This window comes from Nicotiana tabacum, chromosome 23 (assembly GCF_000715075.1).
Source record: "Nicotiana tabacum cultivar K326 chromosome 23, ASM71507v2, whole genome shotgun sequence".
In the NCBI taxonomy this organism is placed as follows: Eukaryota; Viridiplantae; Streptophyta; class Magnoliopsida; order Solanales; family Solanaceae; genus Nicotiana; species Nicotiana tabacum.
The window spans coordinates 143,864,894-143,888,834 of NC_134102.1; positions in this window are offsets into that span (position 1 = coordinate 143,864,894).

A 23,941-nucleotide genomic window follows, 5' to 3' on the forward strand; every position below is an offset into this window, starting at 1 on the left:
TAGTCGTAGGAACCCAAACTAGTTTGGGTCCCTTTCTATAGGCAAAAGGATGAATCAAATTCTTTTTAGCCCAACCTGGCAGCCTATTTTTCCCTTGAACAAACTTTTTATTCTTTTGACTAGCCTTTTCTTTTGCAGTGCATTCACTTTTATAGTGACCAGTCTTACCACAATGTGTGCAAATTTTGTTCTCAGGAAGTGTGAGATACTTGCTTTTGGGATCCCATTTAGGTGGTAGATTTCCAAAGCCAATTCCTCTTCTATTGCTACTTTGATGTTCCTGTAGACATGACAGTGTATTGGAGGACCTGTTCCATTTACATGTTCTATCAAGCTCATGTTTAACCTTTCTTAAGTCCTCTTTCAAAACTCTACATTTTCTTCCTTTTTGTATAGATCATCTTTAACCTTCCTTAAGTCATCCTCTAGGTTGAGTTGTATATCACTTGCTATCTCTTTTCCTGTCCCTAACTTTAACTTTATATTTTCATATCTAAGTTCTAAGATAGCTGTATCAGGTGCATGAACCTGGTTATTCAAAGCAATATTTTCTTGTTCAGTTTTACAAATGTTTATTTCCAGGTTTTTGCATTTAGCTTTTCAAAAGTTACACTCTTTTGACAACTGTTCTTTTTCAGAACTTATATTCTTAGTTTCATCAATTTAAGTTAGCAACAATTCTGATAGTCTATCTTTAGAAAGGAGTTTAATTTTATCCTTAAGGTCCAGAAAACTTATCTCAGATTCTTCATCAGGTTCATCTTCAGATTCTCGAATTGCTATGAGAGTTCGTTCAGCATTATCATCAGTGTCCTCATCTGAACTATCTTTCCAAGTAGCAACCATTGCTTTGGATCACCTTTTGTTGTAGTTCTTCTTGCCATGAACCCGTTCCTTCTTTTTTTTTTCCTTCTTTTAGATTTCTCCTTTTTTCACTCGACTTCCTACATAGGACAGTTCTTGATCATGTGGTTTTTTTACCATATTTGAAGCACCTATCAGTCATCTGCAAGTAATCTCTTCTCCTCTCCTTCCACAAAGAATAGTAATGATCATTGAATAATGGTGGCCTAGTGGTGGGCTGCTCTTTACATTTTTCAGGTAGTGCACTCATCTTGATCTTTTCCTAAGGTGTTAGCCTCTTCAAGGATAACCCGCTCTGATACCAATTGATGTTTTATACTTCAATACCTGATGTTTTAACTTCAATACCACACAAGAGGTGTGGTGATTTGTGTGGTGTCCTATTTTTCGCGTGCACAGATTATGGAAGGACCTGATTTTTCTATGTGTTCCTTATACTACTGTTGCGGAATAATAAATACAGAAATTAAAGAACACAAGTATTTTACGTGGAAAACACCTGGATCAAAAGGTGAAAAAATCACGACCTACTTCCCAGTAGGATTTTCCCAAAACTCTTCACCAAATCACTGAGCCAAAAACTGTATTTACAAAACACTTTTGTAAACCTAGGATTAACTCTTATCCCATTGTGGCAACCAACCTCTAACTGCTGCGACAACTTCAAGTTAACTCTAACTTGAATACTCTGAGTACCTATTACAATTGCCTCTAGATAAAGCTGAAAGGTACAATATGAAAACCACCTACTACAAATAACTAGACTAAAAGACAACAGTTGGAGCTGATTTTTCTATCTGGTTCATGTAGCTTCAGGTTCGCACACTTGAATCACACACGAACTGCTTGCAAAATGCCTTGCTATTTTGCTCTCAATTCACGTTTAACTTATGCTTTTGTGATCTAGTTGCAAAATGCCTTGCTATTTTGATCTAGTTGCTCTCAATGCTACTCTTCCTTGGTGGAAGAATTCTAGTTGATCTCAATCTCTAACTCCTCCCTTATCTTGGATAATGTTCTCGTTGAGTAAGGATACCTTCTCCTTATCGTTTATGCAATCTTTTCGATCAGGAGATATCTATTATTATGCCAGATTTCGTTTATCTTCTGTATGTGCATCTCACGTGCTTTGAATCTACCCGTGTCTATGCCTACCAGTGATGGACCTGGTTCATCCCTGAGTTCCTTTGTCAATCTTCAAAACTATCCTTTGCTTGGGCCAACAAATTCCCCCTTTTTGATAATGACAAACTCTGTGTTTCCATAAGCTTAAGCCCCGTGTTAACTTAGCTCAACATCAACACAATGTTAAAAATATTTTTCCTTTTTATCACTTATCATCAAGGACCAGGTTCATTAGGTTATAAATATCAATGTTCAAAGTGTAAAGCACAACCTTTCCCCCCCTTTTGGCTATCGAAAAGTTGCATAAAAATGTGAGATAACCAGATTTTAAAACTTACTCATGGCCACTGGGGCTACTTCAAATGCAATCATGAATTAATCATCATAGATCAAGCTAAGAATTTTAACCATCAAAGAAATATAAACAAACAGTTAGAGCAAAAACAGTGAATTTCATTGATGATTGATACGATTCTTCCACAAAGCATAAAAAGAAATAAAAGTACTGAAAACATGAGCAAACAAAAAAAATCCCAAACTGGGTCACTGAAAGTTCTACACTGGGCTAGAAGTTTAAGGCTTGGAAGAACTGGGGGCTTGGTTTTTGGCTTGGAGAAGTTTCAGCATGTCTTGAAGAATTCCATCATTCTTCTCCTTTTCCCTTGCTAGTTCAGTTCTGAGAGCATCTCTCTCAGACTCTACCTCATCCAACCTTTTCTTCAGCCTCTCAATCTCAGCATCCTTAGCCCCACTTTCTTGCACCAAGGCTCGCACCTTGCTATTCGCTGGTACCTTCTTAGATGAACCAGGTTATTTAGGAGTGACATGGATTTCATAGTCATAAGTAGGCAGCGTATTTGCCCCAAAATGATCCTTGCTTGTACCAACCTCTCTTTATTCTTTGGATTATAACTTTCAGTCACTCTCTTCAGTAGGTCTGTGAGGGTTTCCTGTTCAGATGAAACGGGTTCATCTATATTTTTTCCAAGTTGAACCAACCCTTCAGCGGCTTCGCTAGACCCACTTCCCCCTATTTTCTTTACAGTCTCCTCTACTCCAGCAGATATTTCTCCCCAAACAACCATTGCACTTGTGTCTTTGGTTAAACTCACAGGAGTGGGTGAAGAATCAACCACTCTTTTACCCTTTCCCCTCACAGCACTTTGAACACCCTTGCTCTCTTTTTCTTTTTCTTTTTTATTTTTACCACCAATTTCTCCAGACTCTGTAGTTTCAACACCTGCTTTAGACCCTACTAGTACAAACTTATTCTCCAAATTTGTTCTCTCCCCGTAACAACCTTGCGAGTAAGCATCTTTACTCTTTTCTTAGAGGTTGGGGTGGTGGAAGGGATGCTAGTGAGTGTGGAAGTCTAATCAAACTGAATTTCAGTTTTGAAAAGACTTTGGAGTGTATCCCTAGAATCTAGGTAAGTCAATTCGGTTGGGACTCTTTTGAACAGAACTGGTTCACTTATAACGGATAAGTCCAAAAGGAGTTTGGAATTAAGTAGAACTCTGCTGATGATCCAAATATTATTATTTCAAATTATGCAGAGTGTAGAAAACATACCGTGTTATCTTGATGAGCCAGGTTCTTCACTGATAATTCTCTTATGTAAGTCTAAATTTGCCAAAATAGAGAAAATATCATTAGAGATTAATGAGTCATTTTAACACATGGCACAAGAGTATACTATTGAAAGTATGAGTCTAAGCAAAAATTAATCTAATTATACACACATTTTTAGATTTTCTAACCAAAACCAACAATTATTTTTTTCAATTATTTTTTTCCGTTGTGAATTCTGAATTGATCCTTTTAGGTGAACTTAATCATCCCTAATTCTAACCTGTTCCTTTCAAAGTGATCTCTACTTAGGGCTTTTGTGAATATGTCGGCTATTTACTTGTCAGTAGCACAAAATTCCACAGTGATCAACCCCCTTTTATAGTTATCCCTTAAAAAGTGATGCCTAACATCTATGTGCTTAGTTCTCTTGTGATGAACCGGGTTCTTGGTCATACTAATTGCACTAGTGTTATCACAAAAAATGGGGATACAACCAACATCAATTCCAAAGTCCATTAATTATTGTTTGATCCACAATAATTGAGCACAACATGAAGCAACATCAACATACTCAGCTTCAACAGTTGATAAGGCCAATGAATTTTGCTTTTTGGTGGCCCAAGACATAAGACATGAGCCAAGAAAGTGTGCCATACCTGAGGTGCTCTTTCTATCCACTAGAAAACCTACATAATCAGCATCATCATATCCCACTAGATTGAAATTATTACTTTTTGGATACCATAGACAGAGATCAGTGGTGCCTTTTAGATATCTCAAAATTCTCTTGACAACAGTCAAGTGAGACTCCTTTGGATTTGCCTGAAATCTTGCACAACGGCCTACACTAAAAACAATGTCAGGTCTACTAGCAGTGAAATACAACAATGAGCTAATCATTCCCCTATACAACTTCTGATCGACAGATGAACGAGGTTCATCTATATCCAACTTTGTAGCTATTGCAATATGAATGTCAATTTCTTTGGAATCTTCCATTTTAAACCTTTTAAGCAACTCTTTTATATACTTCTGCTGATGGATCATAGTTCCATTTGGAGTTTGTTTAATTTGTAAGCCTAAAAAGAAATTAAGCTCACCCATCATGCTCATTTCAAATTCACTCCCCATTAGTTTAGCAAATTCTTTACTTAACTTATCAGTAGTTGCTCCAAAGATTATATCATCAACATATATCTGAACTACCAAGAGATCTTTACCTGTTTCTCCAAAGATTATATCATCAACATATATCTGAACTACCAAGAGATCTTTACCTTTTTCTTTCAAGAATAAAGTATTGTCAATTTTACCTCTCTTGTAGTCATGCTCAAGCAAAAACTTTGATAATCTTTCATACCATGCTCTTGGAGCCTGCTTGAGCCCATAAAGTGCTTTGTCAAGTTTGTACACATGATCAAGACTCTCCTTGCTTTCAAACCCTGGAGGTTGCTTGACAAACACTTATTCCTTTAGATAGCCATTGAGGAAGGCACTCTTGACGTCCATCTGGTGAAGAGTGAATTCCATGTAAGCAGCAAAGGCTATAAGGAGTCTTATTGCTTCCAACCTTGCAACTGGAGCAAAAGTTTCATCGTAGTCTATGCCCTCCTCCTGGCTATATCCTTGAACCACCAATCTTGTCTTGTTCCTTGTAACAGTTCCATCTTCATCAAGTTTGTTTCTGAAGATCCATTTTGTGCCAATTACTGATATGTCCAAGGGTCTTGGTACCAAATGCCAAACTAGACTCCTTTCAAATTGGTAGAGTTCATCTTGCATTGCATTCACCCAGTCTGTATCCTGCAAAGCTTCAACAATATTTTTAGGTTCAATAAGAGATAAGAAAGCATCAAAAGCACAAAGATTCTTTAATGAAGATTTGGTTTTGATTCCAGGGGTTGGATCAATAATTATGTCCTCAATGGGATGAGAATTTTGATACTTGTAAGGTTTCACAACCAACTGGTTTCCCCTTGATGTTCCTTTAGTGTTTTGTTGATGTGGAACAAGTTCATGGAAAAGTTCCATTGAGGTTTGGGGATCATTTCCTCTTTGTTCTATTCCCCCTGTCAGGTTGCCCTGGGTAGAAGGACATGTTCCATCACCTGTTTCTTCTTCCATTGCTGCTTTAGTCTGGGCTGTGATTTCATTTAAGTTTTTCACCAGCCCAATTGCTTCATCATCATGTTCTTCTCTCTTAGAAAGAATGTTAGTTTCATCAAAAACCACATGAATGCTTTCTTCAACACACATAGTTCTTTTGTTATAGACCTTACAAGCTTTACTATGTGAAGAATATCCCAAGAATACTCCCTCATCACTTCTGGGATCAAACTTGCCTTGGGAGTCTTTACTATTGTTGTGCACAAAGCACTTGCATCCAAATGCCCTTAGATGGGATATATTTGGTTTTCTCCCTTTAAGTAACTCATAGGGAGTTTTCGCAACAAGACATCTAGTCATGCACCTATTTATGATATAGCATGCAGTATTTACAACTTCTGCCCAAAAGCTATGGGGCGGTTTACTAGAAAGAAGCATAGTCCTAGCCAAATCTTCAAGTGTCCTATTCTTTCTTTCAACTACTCCATTTTGTTGTGGAGTCCTAGGAGCAGAAAAAATATGATCTATGCCATGCTCATCACAAAATTTAGCAAATTTAGCATTTTCAAATTTAGTGCCATGATCAGACCTAATTGGTGCAAGTTGATTACCTAATTGTTTCTGAGTTTTTCTAACAAAAGAAGTGAACATGTCAAATGTTTCATCTTTAGATGTTAAAAATAATGTCCAAGTAAACCTAAAGTAATCATCAATAAGCACCATCATATATCTTTTACCACATATGCTTAATGTTCTCATTGGGCCACAGAGATCCATATGGACCGGTTCCATCGTCCTGATGGTGCTTACCACTTTCTTGCATTTAAAAGAGGATCTTACCTGCTTCCCCTTGCACAAGCCTCACAAACTTTTGTCTTTCTTGAACTTGATATTAGGCAGTCCTATCACCAAATCCTTGGAGACTAATTTGTTGAGTTGACTCAGACTGGCATGTCCAAGTCTCTTGTGCCAAAGGAGGGGATCATTGTCCAACACACTTAAGCAAGTGAGTTCATTTTCTGACAGTGTGGACAGATCTACAATATATATATTGTTCACTCTTTTTCCCTGCAAAACAATCTTGTCAGTGGTAAAATTAATCACAAAGTATTTTGTAGAGGTGAATGCTACCAAGTTACCTCTATCACACAGTTGTGATACACTAATTAGACTGTATTTTAGGCTGTCTATCAAATAGAGATTCTCAATCGAGTGAGAGTCAGTCTTACCTACCTTACCAACCCCAATGATCTCACCTTTCTTCCCATTTCCAAAGGAGACATTACCTCCTTTGAGGTCCTCAAGTGAAAGGAACTGGTTCTTGCATCCAGTCATGTACTTTGAGCATCCACTATCCATGTACCATATTTGGCTGCTTCCCTTCACTTGGACCTGCAAAAGGAAATCAGGGGTTAGTCTTACGAACCCAAACTAGGTTGGGTAGCTTTCTATAGGCAAAAGGATGAATCAAATTCTTTTTAGCCCAACATGGCAACCTATTTTTACCTCGAACAAACTTTTTATTCTTTTGACTAGCCTTTTCTTTTGTAGTGCATTCACTTTTATAGTGACCAGTCTTACCACAATGTGTGCAAATTTTGTTCTCAGGAAGTGTGAGATACTAGCTTTTGGGATCCTATTTAGGTGGCAGATTCCCAAAGCCAATTCCTCTTCTATTGCTACTGTGATATTCCTGTAGCCATGACAGTGCATCGAAGGACCTGTTCCATTTACAAGTTCTGTCTAGTTCATGCTTGACCTTACCTAGATCCTTTGTCAAATTCTTACCTGCTCATCCTTCTTATATAATTCATCTTTTAGTTTACATACAGTTTCTTCTAGAGTGAGTTGTGTGCAATCATCTGTCTTCTTACTTGTTCCTAATTTTAGTTTTAGGTTTTCAGATCTAAGTTCTAGGGTATTTGATTCAAATGCATGAACCTGGTTCTTTAGTGTAGTATTTTCACTTACAGTCTCACTAACTCTAAGTTCTAGGTTCTTACACTTTGCTTTTAAAATCACACATTCCTTAGACAACTGTTTCTTTTCATTGTTTAAATCCTCATATTCATCAATGAAATCTAGAAGTAACTCAGATAGCCTTTCTTTAGACAAAAACTTAATCTTGTCTTTTAGATAGATTATACTTACTTTAGATTCCACATCGGATTCTCCAATTGCCATAAGTGCTTGTTCATCTTCATCTTCATCATATGAGTCCTCATCTGAGCTCTCTCCCCAAGCAGCAACCATAGTCTTTGTTGATCCTTTGTTCTTCTTGGGATGAACATGTTCCTTCTTTCTGTTTCTTCATTCAGCTCTTTCCTTCTTCCATTCAATTTTCCATTGAGGGCAGTTTTTGATGTGGTGATCAGTCTTCCCACACTTGTAGCATCCCTCATTGGTCTGTTCTTCAGGAACCTTTGGTTTGTTGTAGCCTCCACTTCTCGAAGAACCCTTTCCTCTCATCAGGTACTTCTTGAAGTCCTTTGTGATCATAGCCATTTCATCTTCCTATAGATCCGAACCTTCAGTGATTCTGAGTGCCAAGCTCCTTCCCTTCTTGGGTGCATCTATCTTCATGGTTTGCCTTCTAAGTTCATAAGCACTGAGATTTCCAATTAGCTCATCAACCTAAGAGTGGCAATGTTTTTTGATTCCTGAATAGCAGTGATTTTGCTCTCCCATTAGACTGGCAAAACCCTTGTCAAAATCTTCTCAACTTTGTCTTCTTCTAGAATAACCCTTCCAAAATACTTAAGTTCATTTGTTAGTGTGGTGAACTTGGATGGTTTTTCCTTCCTTCGTAGTAAAATTCTCATATTGAGAATATAGTAACGTTCCTCTAGACCTCTTCACCTTAGGTGTTCCTTCATGAGCCACTTGCAAAGTATCCCAAATTTTTTTAGCAGTAGTACAACTTTGAATTCTGCTATACTCATCTGGACCGAGTCCACAAACAATCCATTTCTTGGCTTTAGCATTCTTCTCCCATTTCCTCAAGTTGTCAGCAGTGCAGTCAGCTCTTATTTTTGGAACCTCTTCTCCTTAGGCACTTATCTTCGTGGAAGCCAAAGGACCATCTGTGACAATGTCCCATACCTCATAGTCTTCTCCTATGATGTGATCTCTCATTCTGTTTTTCCACCAGGAGTAGTACTGGCCATTGAAGAGTGGTGGCCTAGCAGTGGATTTCCCTTCCCAGTTTTCAGGTGGTGCACTCATCTTGATCTTCTCCTAAAGTGTTAGCCTCTTCAAGTATAACCTGCTCTGATACCAATTGATGTTTTAACTTCAATACCACACAAGAGGGGGGGGGATTTGTGTGGTGTCCAATTTTTCACGTGCACATATTATGGAAGGACCTGGTTCTTCTATGTATTCCTTATACTATTGTTGCGGAATAATAAATACAGAAATTAAAGAACACAAGTATTTTACGTGGAAAACACCTGGCTCAAAAAGTGAAAAAATCACGACCTACTTCCCAGTAGGATTTTCCCAAAACTCTTCACCAAATCACTGAGCCAAAAACTGCATTTACAAAACACTTTTGTAAACCTAGGATTAACTCTAATCCCGTTGTGGCAACCAACCTCTAACTGCTGCGGCAACTTCAAATTAACTCTAACTTGAATACTCTGAGTACCTATTACAATTGTCTCTAGATAAAGCTGAAAGGTACAATATGAAAACCACCTACTATAAATAACTAGACTAAAAGACAGACACTTGGAACTGGTTCTTATATCTGGTTCATGTAGCTTCAGGTTCGCACACTTGAATCACACACGAACTGCTTGCAAAATGCCTTGTTATTTTGCTCTCAATTCACGTTTAACTTCTGCTTTTGTGCGTTGCCTGTAGAGTAAGAACATCCTGCGATTTATGGAGTTAGTAGAGTAGAAAATAACTAGAGTTCTAATGCTACTCTTCCTCGGTGGAAGAGTTCTAGTTGATCTCAACCTCTAACTCCTCCCTTATCTTGGATAATGTTCTCGTTAAGTAAGGAGACCTTCTTCTTATCGTTTAAGCAATCTTTTCGATTAGGAGATATCTATTATTATGCCAGATTTCGTTTATCTCCTGCATGTGTATCTCACGCGCTTTGAATCTGCTCGTGTCTATGCCTACTAGTGATGGACCTGGTTCATCCCTGAGTTCCTTAGTCAATCTTTAAAACTATCCTTTACTTGGGCCAACAATACCACACAAGAGGGGGGAGGGGAGGATTTGTGTGGTGCCTGATTTTCGCGTGCACTAGATTATCGAAGAACCCGGTTCTTCTATGCATTTCTTACACTACAAATGTAGAATAAATAACGCAGAAAATAAAGAACACATGGATTTTTATGTGAAAAATACCCGGCTCACAAGGTGAAAAAATCACGACCTACTACCCAGTAGGATTTTCTCCAAACACTTCACTACAACTCTGAGCCAACAACAAAGTTTAAAAACTCTTGCAAACCTAAGGATTAACTCTAACCCTTATAGAAACACGCCACACGCTATTGCGACTACTTCAAGTTAACTCTAACTTGAATAATACAACTCAGGTACCTAGTACAATTTTCTTCTTGTAAGCACGTAATTTTTGACTCGCGCATTTTGGAATAGTTTAGTATTCCTAGTATTTTCTTTAAAATATTTATTCGAATTATTCTAACGAGGTTATGGTTTGTTCTTACTTTTAATTTTATATTATAAATTTGAAAACACAAAGATAGTTTCATTATATATTTGTTTTTCTTCTTATTTTATAACAATATATTTTTATTTTTACTATGATTTTCACTTATTTTCCTCTACTTTTATTTTGAATATAATAATTTATATATAATATATATAGTTTTATATTACAATATAGTTTTACTTTAATTAATTAGAATTAATTTTAATTATTTTTAAAGGAAAAAGGGTATGATCTTGATGTTGTTGAAGAACTCCAATTTGGAGCCTAAAATCGGATCCCTTTTGAGCCTAATCCCTTCAGACCCCATTACCCATCGGCCCAAACCTGTGAGCCGCCCCAACTTCCAATTTTAAATCCTAGCCACCCATCCCATCTAATCCAAGGGCTACCATTAATTCCCCTTAACACATAAAACCCCAATTATAATCCTAAATCCCCTAACCCTAGTTCACTCTAACCTAGCCGCACCACCCCTCTTCTCTCAACCATCTGCCGCCTCAGCTCCACCCAAACCCGCCGAAGGTCCGAACCCAATCCCCCACGTGATACCATCTCTATCCCCCCTCCACGTCACCCATCCTATAACGAACTCTAAGGGTGGCAAGTGGGCCGGTCCAGGCCCAGGACCGCGGGGGTCCTATGATTTGGGCCCGCCAGGGTCCGGGACCGGACCGGTCCCTTAGCGGGCCAAACGGTCCCAACTATACTATATTATATCGATATACTATATATACATCTCAACTAAGCTAAAACAGAAATCACCGTTTGACCGGGAACTGAAATTGTTTCGCACCTCTGCTGACTTTTATATGTTCACCGAGGTTTCCACCAGTTAAAGATTTTTATTTTAACATATTTGAGAATTCTTAATCTAGCTAATTCAGTACCTTTATATTTAAAGATTGGCGGTAATCCGCACAATCAGTAAGGATATAAGAATTGAAATATACTTGAATTTTATATATAGTTTAATGACTGTATGGAAGGTTAAAACTTTTACTCAAGCAAGGGGCCTGTCATAATATAATACATACTTTTATTGAGCCCATGTATCTAGCAGTTCTAACCGTGAAAGAAGATGCCCTTTTCAACTCCTTTAATCGGGCTAAGGTTCACGGCTGGCTAGACGAAGCCACTAAGGCAAAGCCAATAAGAGTAGTGCTATATTAGACTGTACCAACCATCTCGAAACCAAGTCAAAATACTATATATAAAACTCATTTATATTTTAATAGATGTCGTCGCTTTCATGATTTATATAGGAGAGAAGTTAGATATTCAACATAGATATATTGTCTCTTAGCCGGACATAGTCACGGCCAGAGAGGAGAGACTAGAAGAAAATACTTAAGGAAGAAAACCAGTACCTTTTGGCTGGGATGCAAGGCCTGAAGATGAAGAACTGAAAACTTTATTTACTTTGTTTTTCTGTTACAAACTTCAAACTCTAATTACAATTGAAGAGAGAGAAAGAGAATTCTAGAGAGAGAGGGGGGTTCTTTCTTCCTTCTCGAATGAATGAATGAATGAATAAACGTATAAATAGAAAAGAAAATGAATCTATGAACAGTAAAATAGGGTCCCACATGGGTCCCTGTACAGTGTTTCTACTGTGCGTACAGTGTATCTACTGTTGATGAACAGTGTATCTACTGTTGAGTAGGGTCCAGCTGTCCGGTTGCTTCACTGTGCAGTGGGGTCCAGCGGCTTCACTGTGCTGGTCTCTTTTCTGCTTCTTTCATTTTGTGGAGGAATTCTTCCGCATCTTGTAGGACTTCATCAGATAAAATCTTCTCTGATTCTATTGGTTGGGAATCATCAGCGATATCATCGTTGCTGGTTTCACTTTGCATAGAAGTATCTGATTTCTCATACTGATTAATTGAGCGAAGCAAATTTCTTTTAACTTCCTCCAAGTAATCGTTGATCATTTCTTCTTTATCCCCTTCTTGAAAGGAGATCTTTCTGGCAATATGCCTGACTGAGCTATCATCAACCTTTTCTTTTTGAGAGAAGTTAGATATTCAACATAGATATATTGTCTCTTAGCCGGACATAGTCACGGCCAGAGAGGAGAGACTTGAAGAAAATACTTAAGGAAGAAAACCAGTACCTTTTGGCTGGGATGCAAGGCCTGAAGATGAAGAACTGAAAACTTTATTTACTTTGTTTTTCTGTTACAAACTTCAAACTCTAATTACAATTGAAGAGAGAGAAAGAGAATTCTAGAGAGAGAGAGAGGGGGGTTCTTTCTTCCTTCTCGAATGAATGAATAAACGTATAAATAGAAAAGAAAATGAATCTATGAACAGTAAAATAGGGTCCCACATGGGTCCCTGTACAGTGTTTCTACTGTGCATACAGTGTATCTACTGTTGATGAACAGTGTATCTACTGTTGAGTAGGGTCCAGCTGTCCGGTTGCTTCACTGTGCAGTGGGGTCCAGCGGCTTCACTGTGCTGGTCTCTTTTCTGCTTCTTTCATTTTGTGGAGGAATTCTTCCGCATCTTGTAGGACTTCATCAGATAAAATCTTCTCTGATTCTATTGGTTGGGAATCATCAGCGATATCATCGTTGCTGGTTTCACTTTGCATAGAAGTGTCTGATTTCTCATACTGATTAATTGAGCGAAGCAAATTTCTTTTAACTTCCTCCAAGTAATCGTTGATCATTTCTTCTTTATCCCCTTCTTGAAAGGAGATCTTTCTGGCAATATGCCTGACTGAGCTATCATCAACCTTCTCTTTTTGAGAGACGCTGGAATATTCTTGGATTTTTGTTTTGATGGAATCCAATAGTTCTTGACCATATAACGTCTTCGTTTAGGGATCCTTCTTCATTAATTTATCCCAAAAATTATTATAAAAGGTCCTGTATAAACACGGAACTTGTTCCTCGGTGAATCCGACTTCTAGAGTCCATTTATGTATCCAAGGAATAGAGAATTCCAGAAAAAAATAAATCTGGTCAATTTTTTCCAGGTAACAGATATGATCTGCGTGGTAAAGTTCATTTATAACTGGAGATATTTTTATCCATTCTTTGTATAACATGAGAAATGAATCTGGTAAAATTTTTATAGTCGGACCGTGGTATGACCACCAGTTTAGGAACCAATTTGGAATGGGCTCTACAAATATCTTTGCACATACTTTAACGAACAACGTATGCTTGTGTCTATCATTATTGTAGTAAAGGACTTTATCAAAGGCCTGGATATAATCCCAATAAGTAAAATTCATGCGTGACTTGTTATGGCTTATCTGCCTTTCTTTCATTGTGGATATTCCCCAATCTTCAACAGATATAATCTGTTTGATTATGATCTTTGAGAAGTTATAAACGTTCTCGTCTGTACTATAACCAGAAAAGTGCTGAAATTCTGCACTGCCAGTACTGGTGAGTATAGTTTCATAATAGGAACGGGTTTTGTATGACTCACCCGGATAATACAAACCATTTATCAGATACCTTTGGAATATCTTCCACGGTTCTTCCTTTCTTTGAATATCAGAATTTTCTAAAAGAAATATCATTTCCTTTTTTGTCACCTTTTCATAGGATTTGATATCATCATTATCCTCTTTTGTAACAGAAGCAAAAGTATCACTTTGCTTTTGAGCAGTCAAATTTGCCTGCAAGTGCGCGTATAACGGGCTATCTTCTGGAATATCTTCTAGGTGAATAGATGGTCCTACTATCGAGGATTCACCTCTGAGAGATATCTTCTCATTGGTCAAACTTTTTCTTCCCATTTGTATAACTGGGGAGTTTGATGTGGATCCGTATGACAATCCTGACGGGGATGCCCTTCTTCTGGATTGTGGGGATGATCTTCCCCATCCTCTACCACCTCTACCTCGCCCCCATGGGGGTTCCATCCTGCAAGTATTCACGAGATAAGAAATCTGGCAAAGAATTATCAATTCCCTTTTTATATTGTATTTCAAAATCAAAAGGGGCTAATTGAGCCTGCCATCTTGCAAATATCATTTTTGAAGCATCATGTTTAAAATCCTTGTTAAACATATATTTAATAGATTGTGCATCAGTTTTTATTAAAAACTTCTGATTGTATAAATTATCTTGGAATTTTAAAACACATTTAACTATGGTTAACATTTCATGAGCCACAGTAGCGTATTTTCTCTGGGTTTCAGACCATTTTCCAGAGTAAAATCTAATCAGATATTCATGCTTATTACTGGGATTTATCTGTTTCAAAATCCCTCCGTAACCAATATTGGACGCATCTGTCTCTATAATCTTTTGCCATGCAGGATTAGTAAGGGTTAGACAAGGTAAAGATTTAATACGTTGTTTAATATTTCTAACCAAAATAGTATGACTATTAGTCCAAGGGTTTTTATAATCCCTTTTTAGCCGATCATATAATGGGGCTAAATCACGAGACAAATTTTTATAAAACGGTGAAATATAATTTAAACTTCCCAAAAATCTTTGTAACTGAGTTCTATCAGTAATAACATCGGAAAATTTTGAAGCAAAGTCAATAGATCTTTGAATTGGAGTAATCTTTCCTTGACAAATATAATCTCCTAAAAATCGAATATTAGTTTGGAATAAACTCATTTTCTGTTTAGAAATGACCAAACCATTTTGTATAATAATATTTTTGAAAATATCTAAATGCTTAATATACATTTCAAATGTTTTGGAAAATACCAAAATATCATCAATATAAGCAATGATAAAATCCAAATATGGATTAAATATGTCATTCATAATTTTTTGAAACTCAGAAGGGGCATTTTTCAAACCAAAAGGCATGACATTCCATTCATATTGCCCAAATAGAACATTAAAAGCAGTTTTATAAGTATGCTCTTTAAATATTTGAATCTGCCAATATCCAGATTTTAAATCAAAATTTGAAAATATATTGGCGTCATATAATCTAGACAATAAATTCCTTTTTGTTGGGAATTGGATATCTAGCCCACTTTAAAAACTTATTCAAAGGTTTATAACTAATAACCAATCTGGGAATTCCACGTTCCTTTTCAGCAGCATTATTAACATAAAATGTTGTGCAAGACCAAGGAGATTTTGAGGGTTTTATCAAACCCTTTTGTAACAAATTATCAATCTCTTTCTTGCAGAATTCTACCAATTCAGCGTTCATCTGACAAGGTCGAGATTTAGTAGGAATATCATCCTCAGAGAAATTATCCTCATAAGGCAGAGTGACAATATGCTTTTTTCTATTCCAAAAAGCACTAGGATGCTCTGCACAAATATCAACAGCAATATTTTCAGAGATCAATTTGATCTTTTCCTGTACTTTAGTAGAATTTAAAGTATCAAATATATTCATACTAAACAATTCTAACTGTAACGAATCAATATGCTTCTGCTTCATGTCAATTAAAGCATTTATATCTCTCGTTACTGGATCTGTAATAAAAGTATAACTAATCTCTTTATCCTTATAAGTAGCAGTAAAACCTTTAGAGTCTATGCTGGTAAAAGGATAAATAGCATTTATAAACGGTGTTCCAAGTATAATTGGAGGGTATAACTGATTTTTTACCAAGAAAAAGAAGTGAGGAATGCAGACTTTATTCTGACAAATACCAGTATTAGACAATTTATACTCTATATCTAAAGCATGTCCTGATGCAGATTTGACCATATGAGTAGTTTTATGAAAATATTTAGTAGGTACTAGACCTTCTTGAATGCAGCTAACATCAGCTCCACTATCAATCATAGCAATATTTGTAATAGAAAAATTATTATCACTTAAAATAGTACATTTAATATACCATCTATGAGCAGTAACAATTTGCATCATTCCCAAAAATATATCATATTGAGAATTAATCTGAATAGGTTTTTCAGAGGAAATATCATTTTCAGAAATACCTTTATTTTTATCATTAGATTTCTCAGCTGGAGAATTAATTTTCTCAATCTGAGTAATCCTATGATCACAAATCATTTGATTTTGTTTAAGAGATTTGATCTCCCTTTTCAAGTTTTCAACTTCAATTTTTAAATCATCGAAAGAAGAATCTCTTGCTGGAATTGTACTTTTATTTAAAAGACGGTTATTAACCTCTAACAAAGAATAAGGCGGGAAATATTCAAATTCATTATTCGATTTTTCAAAAAGTTTTGAAGAACTAGAACTTGAACTAGCAGCCAAATTAATAATTCTTTTACGAAGTTTTTCATCAGTAACTTCTTTTAAAAGTTTTATTACATTATCAGATGTAATAGTTTTCATGTTCAAATCTTGGAACTGCGACTGCAATTTATAAAATTCATCATTATCACACATGCATGTATTACTATTGCAAGTTGTACAAGTATTATCAATATTTTTATCGCTATCAGATAAATCAAGTAAATCTACTTCAGCTTCAGATTCTGACTCAGAATAATAATCAAATTCTGATCCAGAAGTGTATAACAAACCATAAATTTTATCACGTAACTCATCGTATAGTTCTAAGATTTTTAGCTTTTGAAGCTTACAGTTTGGAGCTATATGGCCAAACTTTCCACATTTGTAACACTTAATATCGGCAAGTTCTCTCTTAGACCTATTTTTGGTAAATCTAGTAGACTTGCGATGTGCTTTTTTGTCTTCTCTTTCCTCTTTGGATCTATATCTAGATCTCTTTTTCCTATAAGGATTTTCTTGGTTAGGGTATCTATGATACTTATTTTTCTTCTTCTTATGAGTAGAAGTCTCGGGTAAATCGAACTGAGTGCAAAAGTCTCCTAATTGGTTATTTTAACTCATTGCACAGGTTTAATCCTTCCTTTGTGCAAATTCCTATCAACTTACCATAGGTATAAGCTTTTTACGGAATTTCACCATAGCTACCTCTTAGAACCTTTTTAACTCTTTCAACAAATAAGGAGGGAAGGCCATCTATAAACCTAGCTTTCCAATGGTCGAACTTGTTTTCGGGTAATTCCATAACCCTGCTCATAAATGTGTCTTTATACCATCTGAATTCACCTAAGGTCCTACATCTAAGACCATTAAGTAGAGTACGAATTGTCTCATGTTGGTTGGTAAATCTACCATTGAAGTGTTCTAGAATAGTAAGAACAAGAGTATAAACAACATCTTCTCTATTTGCCACTAGGGCCATGCCTAAGTTATCAACTCCTTCGTCAGGGGCTTTAGCATTAATAACCATTGCCCTTTCATCGACAGTCAAATAATTATCCCACCAGCCACGAAGTTGGCCAGTAAAACATGCAACAATCATTTTACAAATAGTTCTATCTGTATTTTTCACACTTTTACAGATGGTTGCATACATAAGCATTCTATGTACAAGAATAGTTAATTGTCTATCAGTCAAACCATCAAGATTCCATTCATAAATTTCGGAACCACTGTAAGACGTATTAGTCTGATTCCAGTCACGTTTCTCTATTAAAACATCTTGAGGAGTAGGACGATTGTAATAATAAGTTTGCATTCTGGGTTTATCAGCGTATCTGCTATCCGCAAACTTACTATTCTTTTTGGGGTAACCTCTGAGTTTATTAAACTCTGACCATACATCATTTTTATAATTAAAAGTAGTATCCAATTTATCAGCAAAATCTTTTGATAAATCAATAGGTTTGATATTCAAACCGGATAGCTTTTTATCAAGAAGTTCTTCTAAATTATTTAAAGATTTAAATTTAAAATCCTGAATCTAAGGGGGTCTTTGAGCATGAGTAAGAACAATTTGAGCTCCTGACTTGCTTCCTGAAGTAGAGGCAATATCAGTTATTTTCTTGCTAGTACTCATATCCTTTATTAAAACTGTTAAATCTTCAAGTTTTTTTTATCAAGAAAACTGATTTGTTCTCCCAAAACTTTAACATATAAGCTCAAATAATTATTTTGAGAAATTAATTTATTAATTTCTACGACGCTGACTGTAGCAACATCTTCATCAATAAATTTTTGAAATACAGTAAAAGTAATACCTATATTATTAGGTAAAACAAAAGGTGCTTGAGGAGGGTAACTAGCTTTAGTAATATTGTCATTCCCGTCTTTATAAGATCTTTCTAAAACTTTTATAAAAAGTGGTAAATATGTGGTTATAAACCAAGAAACAAAATACATAATTTGATTATGTAAAGCACAAATTTTATAAAATTCTTGAGAAATATTGTTTAAATCCTCTTTACTATAAGTATTAAAAAACCAAATTTTAAACCAGTTCCATTTATCACTGAAAAATTCCTTTTGAATATAACCTCTAGCTTGTGACCCTGGACTAAAATCAATTTGGTGTGGGATCATTTAAACTTTATTTGGGTCAAAATCCATCTCGGACGCAGAAGGAACATCCTTATCAGAAATATTATCATTATCCTGAATTATATTTGTCTGGGGGGGGGGTAATCTTAACCCTTTCAATTGGCTTATCACCTACTTTAGTAGAAATTGTATGCAAAGATGCAACACGATTTCTAGCTGGTCCATAGACTGGTTCAACAGGAGAAATATGTTGAATGTCGGGTAACAGTCTATGATTGGTAAAGGAATATCTATTATAATTAGAACTAGTAGCAGACAACAGTCTATTATTTGAAAATGACTGTCTACTATAAGTGGAACTATTATCATCAAACTGAATGCAAATTCTACCATCCGGATTTTGAGTAATATGAGAATACTCAGTATTACTGACAGCATTAGTTATCTGACTGGGGGATACAACCGAATCCAAAGTCCATGTAGTTGGAAAGTTAATTTCTTCCCACTTAATAGGTCTCCTCGTGGTGACCTTAGACTTTGTAAAATTCGTTTCCGCTAATATAGTCTGATTAGATGTATCATATAATTTACATCTAGGGTTTAACGTAGATAGCAATTTAAAATAAATTCTATACGATAAACATATAAGTTCAGAACCAGGTGCATAATTATAACCATGCGTTTTCACATTTAATGTCAAAGCATCAAGTATATTAATATCAGATAGAGATAATTACAGATTGGGTTGAGTATTAAAATATACTGGGCCGTAGGCAACAGTAGATTCAATAGAACCTATCAGAGACTGTCTAAAATTCAGATTTTTGGCATCTCTCAGAGCAGCCAAAAACGTCTCTGGTAACCCTTTAAAGGTTAATGGCTTAAAAGCAATTTGAACCATACCAATATGCAGATAATTATATTTTTTTCTATAAACATCTACATCATGCTTGTTTAACAAACGAATAGTCTGTTATGTCACGACCCAAAATCCCATCACAGGCGTCGTGATGGCACCTAGTCTCTAAGACTAGGTAAGCCGATTTCCTTTGCATTTTTGAAGTTTTTTTTTTAAATTAAATAAGTAACCAAAACCAACAGCGGAAATAATTACAATATACAACCTCCCAAGACTGGTAGTACTGAGTCACGAACTCTAACTGAATACATAGAATGATCACGAGGACCGAATATACAATACTGTTTGATTACAAGTTAACAGTACAATGAAATGAAAGGACTCCAAGGAACTGCGACGACCATGCAGCTCTATCTTGAATCCTTACGATCCCGCTTTAACTCTACTCAAGTCCGTTATCTTCAATACCTGGCTCTGCATAAAAATGTGTAGAAGTGTAGAGTGAGCACACCACAGCGGTGCCCAGTAAGTATCAAGACTAACCTCAATGGAGTAGAGACGGGGTTCAGTCAAGATACTCACTAGTCTAATACCCTGTGCAATATAGCAGTATACAATAGTACTAGAAACTAACTAGCAATGATAACAATAACTCAACCAGTGATATAACAACAAGGCAACATAAAACAACCAATGATATGCACAGTAAGACAATAAGATCACCATTTAATATCGCTCAATAATTAATAAACACAATTGCACCCAATTAACTCAAGCCCTTCAAATAAATGTCATTCACATAGTTCTTCCAGATAACTCTCTTTCAAATATAATTTTCTCAAATAATTATTTTTTTCAAATATAATTCTTTCAATAAATCTTTTCAAATACAATTTCCTCAAAAAAATATCTTTCAAAATATAAATTCTTTTATATAATACTTTCTAAGTAAAAATCCTTCCAAATAAATATTTTGAATATAGTTCTTTCAATTAAAAAGTCACCATGTGACACCTCATTTCAAAATCATCAAAATACGAGTCTCAGACCATTTTCATATTTTTCGTAAATACGGGTCTCAGCCCATTTTCATATTTTTCACAGCACCTCGTTCCCAAAATTAAATCATCATATTTTCCCGGCACATCATGCCCTCATTTCATATCTCAACTACATGGACAAATCACGTACCAAATATCATTATCATTAAATCACAGAACCCCGTGCCCACATTCATATCACAACCACTATTCACATGCCAATATCCTCAATGTATATAAGATCCACATGATCAATTTATTTCCACTAAAGTGAGTTTAAAAGTTTTTAAATCAATTAAGAAATCAACAAAGAATTGGATTTATTTTTATAAATCATTTGGGTGAAGAAAATAACTTTGCACTTATATCAAAGCATCATATAAGTTACTGGTTTGGTTGTAAAACTATTTAATTTAAAATATAATAATAATTTTACTTATTTAAATCAACTCAATCATCGAAAATCAGTAAGAAAAATCAGAAATATACTTTTTCATAGTCTCGTGCTAAAAGCCAAAGTCAATACAATACAACTAGGAGCACAAAACACATAATAATAAAGTCAACTAGTATATCACAGAAGAAGACAAGAATTTACATATATTAAATGAAACAAAATCACCCAAGGCAAGAACATGAATAAAGAAATATCAACAGGGCACTCCCGAGGTACTGCCTCGTAGTCCCAAATCATAAATAAATTCACAATATCTCATCTACTTATATCACCGCGGGAGCCTTCACATTAAAATTTTAAAGAAATCATTTTCCCGAAATAGCATCCCGCGTTTTAGCCACCCTTATCACACCGCATGGCTTCTAGTAGTTCCCCTACTAGCCACGCATTTTAAGCCACCCTTATCTCACCGCATGGCTTCTAGTAGTTCCCCTACTCGCCACGCGTTTCAAGCCACCCTTATCTCACCGCATACGTTTCAACACCCTGACCTTATATCACCGCATGGCTTCTAGTAGTTCCCCTACTAGCCACGCGTTTCAAGCCACTCTTATCTCACCGCATGCGTATCAATATCACAATATTTCACAAGTTGCACCTCAAGTGCCCAAATATCATATCATTTCACAAATTGCACATCAAGTGCTCAAATCTTACAATATATCACAGATTGCACATCAGGTACTCAAATCTTTCAACATATCACAAATTGCACATCAGGTGCTCAAATCTTACAACATATCACCAATTGCACATCAAGTGCCCAAATCTTACAACATATCACGAATTGCACATCAAGTCCCCAAATATTACAACTTGCCACATAAATCAACCATACATTATTTTCTACAATAAGGAGACCATGGCTCAACCATAATGTGCACAAAAATCTTAACAAAATATCCGAAAGTGAACAACTCAACAAAATAATATTTCACATAAAAATCAAGGTGGCAATCACACCAAATCATCATGTAAAAACAATTCCAACAAACAAGGATCTAGGCATGACAAATAGAGGATTTAATAATTGCCAATAATTTCCAATTTAATACATAAGGGCGTCTAAGGATTTTTAATCTATGAAATTTGCACATATAAACCAAGTACGTACTCGTCACCTCGCGTACATGGTTTTCAATTACGCAATTTGGCACATAAGACTTGATACCTAAGGGGTAATTCCCCCACTCGAGGTTAAGCAAGACACTTACCTTTTGAAGTTAGGCCGATATTCCAAAATAGCCTTCTTGCTTGAATTGACCTCCGGACAGCTCAAATCTATCCAAATTAATTTTATAACTTCATTAAAATTCATCGAAAACAATTTCAGATAATAATACGTCGACTTAAAAATTTATTCCAAAAAGTCAACAAAAGTCAACGCGGGACCCGTCCCTCGGAACCCGACATGATTTTCATGAAATCCGAACACCCATTCCGATACGAGTTCAACCATACCAATTTTATCGAATTCCAATAACAACTTGACTTCCAAATCTTAAATTAAAGTCTTTAAAGATTTCTACCATCTTCAACCCAATCTATACCCATCTGAACTCAACAATCTTTCCATAAACCTTATTGATATGTATAAATGATACTATTACACCCAAGAATCATACTCTTAATCACCCATCTTTACCCAAACTCAAAATTGAAGACTAGGGGTTAGAACCTTACCTCTTGGGTGAAGATCTTGTGATATTTCCTTGTTGGATTTCAAAGCTTGAACAAGATCTTGATGAACAAAGTACTTGAGCTTCTTCCTCTCTCTAGAACATTCTCCTTTCTCTCTAACAATATCAGATTTTTGCTCCAAAATGAGCTTCAAGGCTTATTTATCGAAGTTGGGTCGGGTTATAACAATAGAAGAATGGATACTCCAAAAATTCCGGACCAAGCGACAGACCTGGCCTCGCCAGGCTAAAGCCTGGTATTATACCTGGCCTCGCCAGACTAAAGCCTATTTAAACCTGGCTTTAGGTTGGCCTCGCCAGGCTAAAGCCTGGTATTATACCTGGCCTCACCAGGCTAAAGCCTGGTCTTGCCAGCTCTGGACAGCCTTTGAGTATTTGATCATAACTTCTTGTAAGAATGTCCGAATGACAAACGGTTTGAAGCGTTAGAAAGTAGACTCGAAGATCTTTCATTGGATAGGTAGATAATCACATAACTCTCTCTCTATATATATATGTAGATATTCTCGTTCAAAGTTGGGTCTTGTGCGAACTCACTTGAAACTTTAGTCTTATGAAATTTCCAACTTCTACATTCGATGCCGAAACTTATCGAATCAAGTCCGATTGACCTAAACTTTTGCACACAAGATATAAATGATATAACGAACCTATTCCAATTTACAGAATTGAATTCCGACCCCGATATCAAAAAGTAAATCCCGCGGTCAAACTTTCCAAATTAAACTTTCGGTATTTCAAGCCTAATTTCTCTACGAACTTCCAAATAATATTCCGGACATGTTCCTAAGCCAAAAATCACCCAACGGAGCTAAAGGAACCGTCGGAACTCCATTCCGGAGTCATTTTCACACATTTCCGACTATGGTCAAAATCATAAAACTTAAGCTTCCGTCTTAGGGACTAAGTGTCCCAAAATCACTCCGAATCATCCCTAATTCAAACTCGACCATACATGTAGGTCATAATATATATTGCGAGGCTTCTCAAAACCTTAAGTCACTGAATAGGGCGTAAATGCTTAAAACAACAAGTCGGGTCGTTACATATTCAGACGAATTTAAAGTTAAAGATTGCTCAGTTGTTTTAACAAGTTGTTTAGAAGAAAGTTTATCAAACCATCCATAATCATAGATTGTTCTAATAGGGACTTTAGGAATTGTCCATTTGTTTAACAAATCAAGGTTTTGAGGTATATCTACCTCTTCTAATCTAGTATTTTTTATACTAGTTTCTCCTAAATCCATATTTCAGAAACATATCTATGTCG